We start from the raw sequence: 12,209 nt of genomic DNA, 5'->3' as shown, positions 1-12,209 counted from the left end.
AGAAACATGTGCAGCATTGTCTTGTAGCCGTCCTGCAATGGGACTGTTCACGGACCACCTTTGGATACCAGAGCTGAGCTGGGGTGATAGATCCAAGGCTGACCTGCTTGGTGCAACCAGTCATGTGACTGGTGGTGGTGTCAGTGTATGTCAATCAACCCATGATGCATCTTTGCAGACTTTTTGTAGGACCACTTGTACAACTCTTCCTGGTGCATTGTTCATTAAATTATTTTCTTTATATTTAAACAGAAACATGTGTTTAATTCACCTCGAGCAGACCTTAAAAATTCCCCAATATTAACCATGGAAGGGTGGAGTTATGAAAGATTACTCTAGCCAAAACTGTGATAAAATTGTACTTACCTTTGATGAAATTAGGAAAAGAGTAAAAAATTCCTCTAAATATCTAATGTGTTTTTGATGTATGCACTCAGCTCTGCAAGTCTGATCATATCTCTGTGAAAAGGTTACCAGAATGAAAAAAAAAAAATAAAAAAATTATGAAGTTACACAGAAAGCCTTCTAGCTTGGTATTGCTCCAGCAATGTGATCTCTTCACAAAAACGAAGCATTGGTGATGGAAAAAAATTCATAACAGCTCTGCCAAGAAATCAGTGCTTCATGCACTGGTAACAGAGTTGTAAAATGTAATTTAAATACTTGCTGGTTAGGTCAGATATTCCTGGAGAGCAGACACGAGGGTGATTTGGAGAAAATGTGTGAACAAATTAGAATATTGAGATTGTTCATACTTTCTGATTTGACTGTCACAGCACTATTACTTAAAAATCATTATTTCAATATCTGAAAAAAAAAACCCCAAACCCCAGTATATTCTTATATGTTATCTGCCTTTGTGGAATTCACTTACTCTTGCCCAAACAGTCTGCACTATGAGAAATGCTTAATAATTCCATGCAGTATTGTCCTGCCAATCTCCAAACACTGAAGCAAGACTTCAGTGCTTCACTGGAGGACATGCAAGACATGGAAGGAGTCTTTCTACCACCAGTCATAAAGGCATGCAAGTAATAGCAATCGAGCAGGCAAAGGTTCATGTAAGTTTATTCTTACCTAGGGGCAAAGTCTGCATGGATAGGAAGAAGGTCTTTAAAACAGTAAACGTCACACTGGCTTTTTCATTCCTGGTACTAAGGATGCTTTTCTACAAGCATGTCTTCCTTGCTCTGTGTTCACAGAGGCAGTTCCTATAACTTGGACCCTAACCTTCTGCATACTTCTCTGAGAAGATATGCAGGTTCCCTTGTCGTAGATGGTGTGGACTACGGCCCCAAAGGGTCTTGGGAGGTCTTTTCAGAGCCAGGCCCCACAAAAGGCAGTTGGAGTTAGTAGCTTGAAGGACACACAGAAAGGAGAACCAATTTCAGATCCCCTCTCTGTTTCCCTCACATCTCCAAGAGGTGAGTTTTCCACCTCTGTTCATGAGAACTTTGGTCCCTACTTTGGCTCAAGGCAGTCCATACAATACTCAAAAACAATGTGGGCAATTCACATAATCTCTGCTGACCACATGCCTTCCAGATGCCCCTAATTTGATCAAATAAACTGACTTATTAAGAGACTAGTGTTATTCCTTTTTAAATTATCTGTATATATTTATTTACTTTGAATCTCCTAGTAGCCATAACAACTTAATGTTGTTGATCAGAGGGGAAGTTTGAGAATGGATGATTCATTTATCCCTCTAAGAGGCTGACGATAATAAAATATTGCAATTTCTCTCCTGCCTTTGTGCCTCCCACACTACCTTGAGATGCTTGTTTCTTGGCTAGGGCAGTCTGTAACCCATTGGTCTAGACGGAAATAGTAAGCTGCCTGCTTTGGATGTTATTGAATGAAGAGCCTGTAAATCCCATAGCCTTTCATCCATCACTTTGGACAGAATTTATGAAGGTGTTGTGGTTTAACCCCAGCTGCCAACCAAGCACCACACAGCCACTCGCTCACTCCCTGCTGGGTGGGATGGGGAAGGGAAATAGAAGGGTAAAAGTGAGAAAACTCATGGGTTGAGATAAAGACAGTTTAACAGGTAAAGCAAAAGCCACACATGGAAGCAAAGCAAAACAAGGAATTAATTTACTACTACCCACCGGTGGGCAGGTGTTCCACCATCTCCAGGAAAGCAGGGCTCCATCACACATAACATACTTGGGAAGACAAATGCCATAACTCTGAATGTTCCCCCCTTTCTTCTTCAGCCCAGCTTTATAAGCTGAGCATGTGGTACGGAATATCCATTTGGTCAGTTGGGGTCAACTGTCTCAGTTGTTTCTCCTCCCAGCTTCTTGTGCAGCTGGCAGAGCATGGGAAGCTGAAAAAAATCCTTGACTAGTGTAAACACTACTTAGCAACAACTAAAATGCCTCTGCATTATCCATATTGTTTCCAACAGAAATCCAAAACATAGCCTTATACTAGATGCTATGAAGAAAATCAACTCTATACCAGCTAAAAACAGCAGAAAAGGTAGATTTACACCTCCAGCAGGGCCCAGGCAATAGGCTTCCTTTCTGCTAACCCTGCCCTGACAAAATGTTTCAAGAAAGCACTGAATCCAGATTTGAAGACAGACAGAGGTGTGGGATGTACAGCATCCCAAGGTAGGAGAATGTCAGCCGGATGAGAATCCATGATGGAAATTCAGTGTATGATCTGAGCTCCTGGGGACATTAACGAAGGGGTAGATATGGCTTGGTTGTGCAAGTATGACCAGAGAACCTAACAGGACAGATTTGCTGAACTTACAGTCCTTTTTACATTTTTTTTACCCTGGATACTGCCTTCTGACAGGTAATGTAACTGCCAGGTATGGCCAGCTTAAGAAGCACTTTGCAAGGAAGAAAGATGTTTTCTTCTGTAGCACAGGATGCAGGCTACTTCTTGTGAGTCTGCCATGGTTTTCCAGGAATTTTATTTACTAAATCCCGAGCTTATGTAGGACCATCAGACACTGCCAGTGCTTTGACCCTCTTATTTGTGGTATAACTCCTGCCTCCAGACTGGATGCTTGTTATTTTTTACTTATGAATGAACTGATAGGAGTATTCTCAGACCCCTGGGTTTGCAGGCCAGTTATCAAAGCAATTCATGAAAATTCACGCAAGTGACATGTCCCAGTTTCCCCTACAGTAGAGGTTGGGTTGACAGCTGTACTCATGATCTCAGGTGAGTTCAGCACATTGGTGATGATCCATATGATTTTACAATCTTCATGCACAGCTGAGTAGAGTTAGTCAGGTAAACAGAAAATATTCATCTCACTCCTGCAAGACATGTCAAAGGGCAGAAGGTGTTTCACTATAAGCATCTCTGTAACCTTCTAGTCTTTTCTAGCCTTTCTTGGATTTTCCAGAACTCTCCATTGATGGACAATTTTTTTTCTCCATATGTATATGATCTTTTAAACAGTGAATCTGCAGGTCTTGTCAATGCACAGGGACTGTCCATCAGTGCTGGTCTATATGGGCTTTCATACCTGGTAGATTTCATATGTTAATTTGACCTCAAAAATGAAGGAATGAACCCACAAGACAGCATTCAAAATCAAGACATAAATCCCCCCAAGTAATACAATGATGCACCTATAATTTGCCTTGTGGTATTGAAATTTGAAATTCCTAGTAAATCAGAAGGCTTTTGTGGGAAAGGCTTTAAAAAGGGGCTGTGGGTGGGGTGGAGCCTAGGGGTGGAAAACCTCTGCTGGTATTAGAAGGCCGGACAATACTGCTCCTCCAGTCTTTCTTCCCTTCAGCACTTTCTTTCCTGCTGTTTCCTCTTGGGATCTGAAGGAGAGGGGTAAAGTTTACTTCTTTACTGGGCAGATTCCTGTCATTTAAAGGTCAAGCAATTCACTTAGCTCAGGGTGGGTTTGCCTTCTCTGTTTCCAGCCACAGCCTGGCTGCCCTCCTGATTAGGCTCTAATTTTGTACTTTCAGTGACTCATTGCAGGTGCTGGATGTAGCTCTTGTCAGTCTATAAATCATGTTTTATTGCTTACACTCACGGAATAGCAGTACACTTACCACGGTAAACCAAGGAGTTTGGAGTAACTGACATATCAGCCTTGGATGCATCCTGAGCTGAGTTTCTCTGCAGGGCTTTGCAAAGCTGCTTACAATTCAAAGCTGAGCAGTCTGCTGTTGTATCAACAGGACTGAATGCAGGGCCTGTGTGTACCAGAAATGTTCTCTGTGCTTCAAAATGTAAATGCAAATCTTTTATCCCTATCCATCAAGACCAGCTTCTTCTCCATCCATCTTATCCACTTAAATTGTCAACAGCAACCTCTATGTAGTGCATTCAAGGAGTGACAGCCAAAGAGGGTTAATAGACTGAGTCATATCTGAAGGCTGTCAATTCTTTGCAGACAGCATAAATCACTAAGAAATATCCTGTACCTTAATCATTATTGCTTAAGGGATTTTTTCTTTTTTCCTGACATTTGTCTGAAGTGATGTGGCAAGATGCAAATTATTCCTTGAGCTAGGGTCTCCACAGGAGGATTTTCATAAATACATACTTATATTGTATTTTTAAGGAGTTATTTTGTTTTAAAAGTCTCACACCTGCAATGAATTTGACTGATGTTGCTGAAAAAGCTCAGTTTTGCCTGTGGTAAGAAGACAAGAGTAAGGTTTTAATTGTTTTTCCTCACCAGTGTTTGGGAGCAGGGGAGATTATGCTGATGATAGGTACCTTCTGTCTTCTGTCATATTGCTCAAAAGCTTTCCTGTTTTTTTTTTTTTTAATGTTTGCACACTTCAGATGCAGTCCTAATTTGCACAGACCCTAACTGTTGCCTGCATCACTGTTAATAGGTGTGCATAAGGCACAGACGCAGCAAAGACTGATGTGAAAGGAGCAGGAAGGCTTGTGATACTACTGGTGAAGCGAAGGGAATCACTGGTATTGACTGAACAAAGGGAACATGATTTATAAATGGCATATGTTGAGTTCTGGGCAGCTGCTTCATGGTATTTCTCTAGAAAAAAATATGCCCTCAGACTATGGACATATCACCCAGATGCAGTGAGCTCTTCCAGAAAAAGCCCATGGTAGCATCTTATCACATTGATCATGACTGGGAGCTGTGTCCAGGACACATCTGGATCACCTTCCACTGTCCCCCTGCCAGGAAAGCTGAACTGTGAGCCTCCACAATAGTGCAGGGAAGAGGCAGGACCATCCTGTAGCCTTGGGGCACAGAGTGCCTTCAAAGCTAATTTGTGGGAGATATTGGGTGAAGAACTTAATTGCAGTTCTCTAAAGCGTAGAACGAGTATGCTTGGAGCAGGCAAAGGTGGGAAATCAGAGGATTCATGTTGCTGCCACAGGGCCATCTTCTGCTGTAACAGTGAGGTCCTTGCATGGGTCCAAAAGCCCCAGAGAGGTGAAGACAAGGGTTCCCAGCATTAGTTATATTATGTGTTAGGTGGCAAGTAATTGATAGAATTGCTCCTGTTTCTAGATCTTTATTTTCCTTTCCTGAAAGCTGTTTGACTAAAATAGTATCTAGCAGTGATAGCAGATAAGATTGAGGAGATTTAGCTAAGGTATTTAAATTATAAGGGACATAGTTAAAGTTGCTCTTTATTACTACAAGAGAATAAAGGTGTCACTTTGTGAAGTTAATGGCCGGTGCATTTAAAACAAATTAGGGGAGGTGGTGTGAAGTCACAAATGTAGTGTGAAGTCAGCCTACAGAATTCATTACCACAACAGGTCAGGGAGTCAAACTCTGCAGGCAGATTGAAAAAATGTGCTGGATAATTTCATGGCCAATAATAACATTTGTAGCTATGGTTATGGGATACAGTGGGAGTAACAGGTGGTATTCAAAATACGAAGTGTTGTCAGCAGGACCAGCCAAGCAAAGTGTTTCTCTGTGGGTTATGCTGAATGAAAATGCTGCTCTTTCCTCTTGTCTGTGTCTGACTGAGGAGCACACCAAGGTCAACCCACTCCACCATCTGGCCCAAGGAAAGCAGGGTACTTCGTTAACATTTGCTCAGGGGAATAAAGATGATGAGAAAACTAGCCTAGCAAACTTTGGCTGGACCAGTAAAATTTGTACCACTCTAAGAATAAGTGTTGTGCATAACTTCAGGAGACCGGTCTAAGTTCATCCTCTGTGTGTGTGTGTTTGTGTTTAAAGATGTGCTGGCACGAACGGCCAGTACAGCTCAGACCAGGATAATAGTAAGGCTCTGTTGGGGCCTGAAGCAGCTGCTTCTGAGGGAAAACCCAAGAAATCCTACAGTGGCCAGATATGCTCCCACAGGGGGATTGTCTTCTTGGTGTTCATCAAAGTTAAACAAGATCCTGTTCTGCATCCTGAAGGGCAAATTACCATCCATCGCATCTAGGATCGTATTACTGGCGCAGTAATTGCCTGCATAGCAGATATGTCAAGTGGAGAGGACACAGAGGACTTCCCCGTATACTCTTCTTTCCTGTGTTCAGTTTTCTTTCAGTCTTTTTTAGCCACACTGCTCTACTGTCAGATTTACTGTACACACTTGTCCATGTACAAATCAAGTGATATTTTTGCCAGTGAGGAGAAGAAAAACTAAAATCCTACTGCTATCCAGGGACAGAACCCAATGCCAAAAATGGAAATGTCTAGAGATTGGCTTGGTTACTCCTACTCATTAGCTCTGGATCAAATTTGGTCTCCTTATTTATGTGTGACCCTACTTTGGAAAAACTCGCTTTGCTCAGTTCACCTGTGCTTAATTAGTCTGTTCCCTGTCCTTCCACAGTCCTCTGCCGAGCAATGGTTGGGTGAAGTTGAAGCCCAGTGTCGGTATCCTGCATGGACTTTGCTGGTAATAGATAAGGACCCTGTCCTGTTCCATGGGACCATGCAAATACTCCCTGACTCCTTCTGAGCTGTTTTAGGGCTTACATTCAATGACAATTGACATCTGAATACTCTGCTGTCCTGACTGTCTTTTCTTATGCTACCCAGCATTTCAGAGTGAGGCAAATCTTTGTTCCCAAATTGGGAAAAAAAGTAAAATTCAGTGGAAGCACTCCTGCACAAGTGAACAGTCATTTCTCAGGCCAGAGCTGAATACATTGAGCTTCACCGAGCCAAAAGAAAAAATTCAGACTGAAGAAGCTGAGACAAAGTGGGTTTGATTTGCTACACAGTAGAAGGTGTGACCTACTGAGACCCATAGACTCCCAGTGTACAGCTGAACTGCCAGACTTGTTCTAAGCATTGCTATTTTTGAAGAAGATTGGCCACCTTCACCCCACCCCCCCATCCCCTTCTCTTTCAACAGCTCAATACTCTGAACTTCAAAACATTATTACTGGGAAATTTAATATTTTTGCAATATATGGGGGGGTTTTTTGCCTTCTTTTTTAGTTATTTTTGGGGGTTTGTTTTCCAGTTTACTTGTTTGTTTCTCAGTCATCTTTGGTTTATGCCCAGAGTTGCTGGGCTCAGTATTCCAAACTGCCCCTCAGGAAAAGCCCAAGACAGATGCTTTTGGTTTTTTTCCTTGTAAGTTGCTTTCAGTGTGTCAACTGCTTAATAACTCAAGTAATTTCATTCACCCATTCTGTGACATAATTTGAGTTGACTTTGTAAGCAACGGCTTAACTTGGAGGCTTACATTATTATTTGGGCAAAGAATATGAAGTTTCATTAACAAATATTCCCCTGTTTGAATGGTCCCTTGAAACACTGGAATTGAAGTACCAGATTGGAGTCAAGGCCTACATATCTCAAAGTCCACCAGAGTCAACAGAAGAGGAATTTGTAAGAATGTCCTGCAGTAATTGGGTCTCCAGGCTGTTTCTTTCAGTAGCTAGAAATAAAGTCAAAGTATGACTCTTAAAGTCCCTTCCATGGTTTTTCTTATGCAGAATCATGATAATTCTGATGGTCCTTCACAGTGAGATAAATGATGTAACCCCAAAAGTTATTGGCTTGAAGGACGACTTCTGTTATGTCTATTGACTAATTACACTTTGGGCCAGAAAACATTTCTATCACTAGATTCTGAATTTCCCTCCTAGCAGACTTGCTAGAGATCTCATTATTTTTGTGTTTAGAGATATGATGGACACAAATTGCTATAGAGCTACATTTTCAGGAGAGCTGAATGTGGCTATGTTTCTGCCAGGGTCATGTGGAAATGGCATTCTGCATACTGTCAACCCAGAAGGTGTCTGGTGGTGTGGTCAATGTACAGTGGAAACATAGGAGCAATGGGCAGGAATGTGACAAGCCCAATCAATGTGACAAGACAATCTTTCTGATTGCTCTTCAGAGGTGAGTCCATCCAGCTCATTGCTTTCCTGCTTTTCAGGGTTGTCTGAGCACTTTCTATTCAGGGACACTGTTGAGCCTTGGAGACTTTCTGATATGGTGAAAAGTCACCTCTGCTTCAAAAGCAGGGAACTGAGGCACAGGAAGAAAAAAGGAAAAAAAAAAAAAAGAAGAAAGAAAACCAAAGATGTTTGCTGAAAGTCTCCCTTGTAACCAAATGCAGATTAGAGGGGTCTGCATAGCCCTACTTCCTAGCTAACACCTCAGCCACTCTTTAGTCATCTCACTCTGCTATTTGTTTTCCCCAGTATCTTAGAAAGTTTGCTCTTCTGCCTGCTAATAGGCCTTTTTCTTTTCCTCTTTTTTTTTTTTAAGTTCATGCAAATCATTCTTTGTGCTTAACCTTTAAAAATTCCTAATCATAATGACTAGCAACAGCATGAATAAGTATTCTAAAACCACCCATCCTGTTATGCTTGTTATTTGCATTATTCCCTGAGCACACGTAATAAGATACTAAAACCTGGTAAGATTCTCAGCCAGGGTTCACTCATCTGATATTTTTGTCACTTCAAATTGCTTTGTTGTTTATGCTCCTGCTCAGATCTCCACCCAGTGCTGGTTAATTACCCAGTCACTATGATTAGATCATAACAAATTTATCAGCATTTTAAATGGTGTAGTGTCATGTTATCAGAAAGGAATTGCAGATATGGCTCATAGTTGATTGTTATCATTAAATGTGACACATAAAAACAAAGTTGGAATTTCAAAGTTTCCCCCTGTTCCTGGTGAAGCCATAAACAAAACTCCCTTTCAGGCACACTGATAATATGTGCAAGTAAACTTTGAGAGCACTGTAATGTTTATGAAGTGCAAATATGTCACAAAATCAATGATTAATCAGAGAAAATGAAAGGCCTATGAAGTGAAATTCAGTCAGTTCAGGAACTGTTTCAAAGCTGAAATGCTTTGCGAGAAAACTATGACTTGGTTTACTGGAACTGAGGCTTTTCAGATTGTGATACCAATAGATGATCCACCATGTCTTTACTGTGTATCCCAGTCGCAGAGATCAGCATTTTTCAGATCATTATTCTTAGTGGCTATAACATCTTCTGACCTCCCCAGAATTCTGATGGCTCAGCCATTAAAAATAGTTTCAAAGAGCATGGAGCTAATGACTTGAAAGGTGGGGTATGTTTTATGTGCTAAGATAATCTGGAGGCCCAGAAAAAGACATATTCTTTAGCCAATGTCTGTGTACATATAGGTTCGCTGGGACCAAAAGTCTTTAAAAAGCCTTGACATTGTTGCTAAAGTTGCCACCTGCAGAAAAAAATGCTCAATTAAAATAGCTAATACAGGTAATAGAAATCAGCTACTGCTCCCTGTCTCTGTCTTTCAGCTCAGAGTGCTGAGCACTCTGAGAACATTTGGTCTTACCATTAAAGTCTGAGGCAAAGAATGCATTAAGTACCTCAGTCTTTTCCTCATCCTTTATCAGCATCCTTTATATTTCCCCCTCACATCCAATAAAGGATGGAGAATCTCCTTAGCCCTCCTTTTGCTGCCAATGTATTTACAGAAACATTTATTGTCAAATCAAGTTCTAGCTGGGGCTTTGGCCCTTTGAATTTTCTCCCTGTATCACCTTGTGACATCCTTGTAGTTCTCCTGACCTCTGCCCCTTCTTCCAAAGCTCATAAACTCTTTTTTTTCCCTCTGAATTCCAGTAAAAGCTCTCTGTTCAGCCAGGCCAGTCTTCTTCCCCGCTGGATCATCTTTTGGCACATAGGGAAAGCCTGTTCCTGCACCTTTAGGATTTCATTCTTTAAGAATGTCCAGCCTTCCCAGACTCCTTTGCTTTTCAGGACTGCTTCACAAGGGACTCTGTCAACCAGGCCCCTAAACAAGCTGAAGACTGCCCTCTGGCAGTCCACGGCAACAGTTCTGCTAACCACCCTCCTTACTTCTCCAGTAATCAAAAACTCTATCATTTCATGATCACTATGCCTAAGATGTCCTCCAACCATCACATCACTCACAAGTCTTCTCTGTTTATGAACAACAGGTCCAGTGAGGCATCTTCCCTAGTTGGCTCACCCACCAGCTGCATCAAGAAGTTACCTTCCATGCATCCCAGGAACCTCCTAGACTGTTTCCTCTCTGCTGTATAGTATTTCCAGCAGACATGTGGTAAATTGAAGTCCCCCATGAGAATGAGGGCTAGTGATTGTGATGCTTCTCCCAGTTGCTTGTAGAATAATTCATCTGCCTCTTCATCCTGGTTGGGAGGTCCATAACAGAACCCTACCATGATATCTGTCTTGTTGCTTTTCCCCTTGATTCTTACCCATGAACACTCAACACTATTGTCCCCATCATGAAGCTCTAGAGAGGTAAAAATATTCATGTGCATCTCACTATGCACAAGAAGTGAGACTGGAGGGCCCTTTAGATTTGTTTGCCAATGAGTAGCAGAGGGATAGTTGAAGAAAGGTGCAGTGTTGAGTAAATTACTTAGCTGAAAGATAATCAATTGCATCTTTTATCAGATGCCATTAGCATGTGCCTCAAGGTGTCATGAAGGAGACATCTAAAAATTTTATGTGCTTCAGGGAGGGGAAAAAAAAATTGCTTTTACTGGAAGCACAGAGACTAAGGAATCACTAGTTAAATGAAAACATGCATGCGACACTGACTTGGACTTGAAGGCCTTGAAATCCGGTTGATTATTCACATGGCTGAGCCCAGTAAGAGCCTTGCTCTTAATGACAAAGCCTGTTAGTCTGACCATTTGAGTTTTTAAGTTATATGTAGAAAATTGATTAAGTCAAAGAAATTAAATTTATGGCAAAAATTATGCTACCTGTCCACGCAGCTGTTCTACATTGTGCCCCAGGACCAGCCTAAGACAACTGTGGTTAGATTTTGCCTGGTTTGTTTTTGGTTTGGTTTTTTGTTTGTTTGTTGGTTGGTTGGTTTTTTTCCCACATGGTGTCTTCATTTTCACCTTTAAGCTTTATCTCTGCTTCCACCAAACACTTATCTTGACTCAGGGGCCTGCTTGAGACTTGTAGAAGACCCAGGACAGAATAGACTAGACTACACTAGAATAATAGTATAGAATAGTACAGTTAGAAAGGACCACCTGCCTGACCACTTCAGGGCTGACCAAAAGTTAAAGCATATTATTACAGGCATTACCCAGGGATGGGTCATCAACCACCTCTCTAGGAAGCCTGTTCCAGCATTTGACCACCCTCTTGGTAAAGAAATGCTTCCTAATGTCCAATCTGAACCTCCCCTACTGCAGCTTTGAACCATTCCCACACATCCTATCACAGGATTCCAGGGAGAATAGACCAGCACCTCCCTCTCCACTTCCCCTCTTCAGGAAGCTGTAAAGAGCCATGAGGTCACCCCTCAGGCTGCTTTTCTCCAAACTAGACAGACACAGAGTCCTCAGCTGTTTCTCATATGATTTGCCTTCCAGCCCTTTCACTAGCTTTGTTATCCTCCTCTGGAAACATTCAGGTGCTTTAATATCGTTCCTAAATTGTGGGGCCCAGAACTTCACACAGTAATCAACACTGATAATCACTTTTTTTTTTTGACAGGCTGGTTACACCATGTTTGATGCACCCCAGGATGCGGTTTGCCCTCTTGGCTGCCAGGGCACGCTGCTGACTCATACTGAGCCTACTGTCAACCAGCACCTCCAGATCTCATTCTGCAGGGCTGCTTTCCAGCCACTCATCTCCCAGTTTATACTTTTGCCCAGTGCTACTCCACCCCAGCTGTAGAATTCAGCATTTGGTCCTGTTAAATCTCATGCTATTGTTGATTGTCCAGTGTTTCAATCTATCAAAATCCCTCTGCAAGGCCTCTCATCCCT

This window comes from Phalacrocorax carbo, chromosome 4, assembly GCF_963921805.1.
Source record: "Phalacrocorax carbo chromosome 4, bPhaCar2.1, whole genome shotgun sequence".
NCBI lineage: Eukaryota > Metazoa > Chordata > Aves > Suliformes > Phalacrocoracidae > Phalacrocorax > Phalacrocorax carbo.
Note: the sequence above shows the minus strand (reverse complement) of the source record.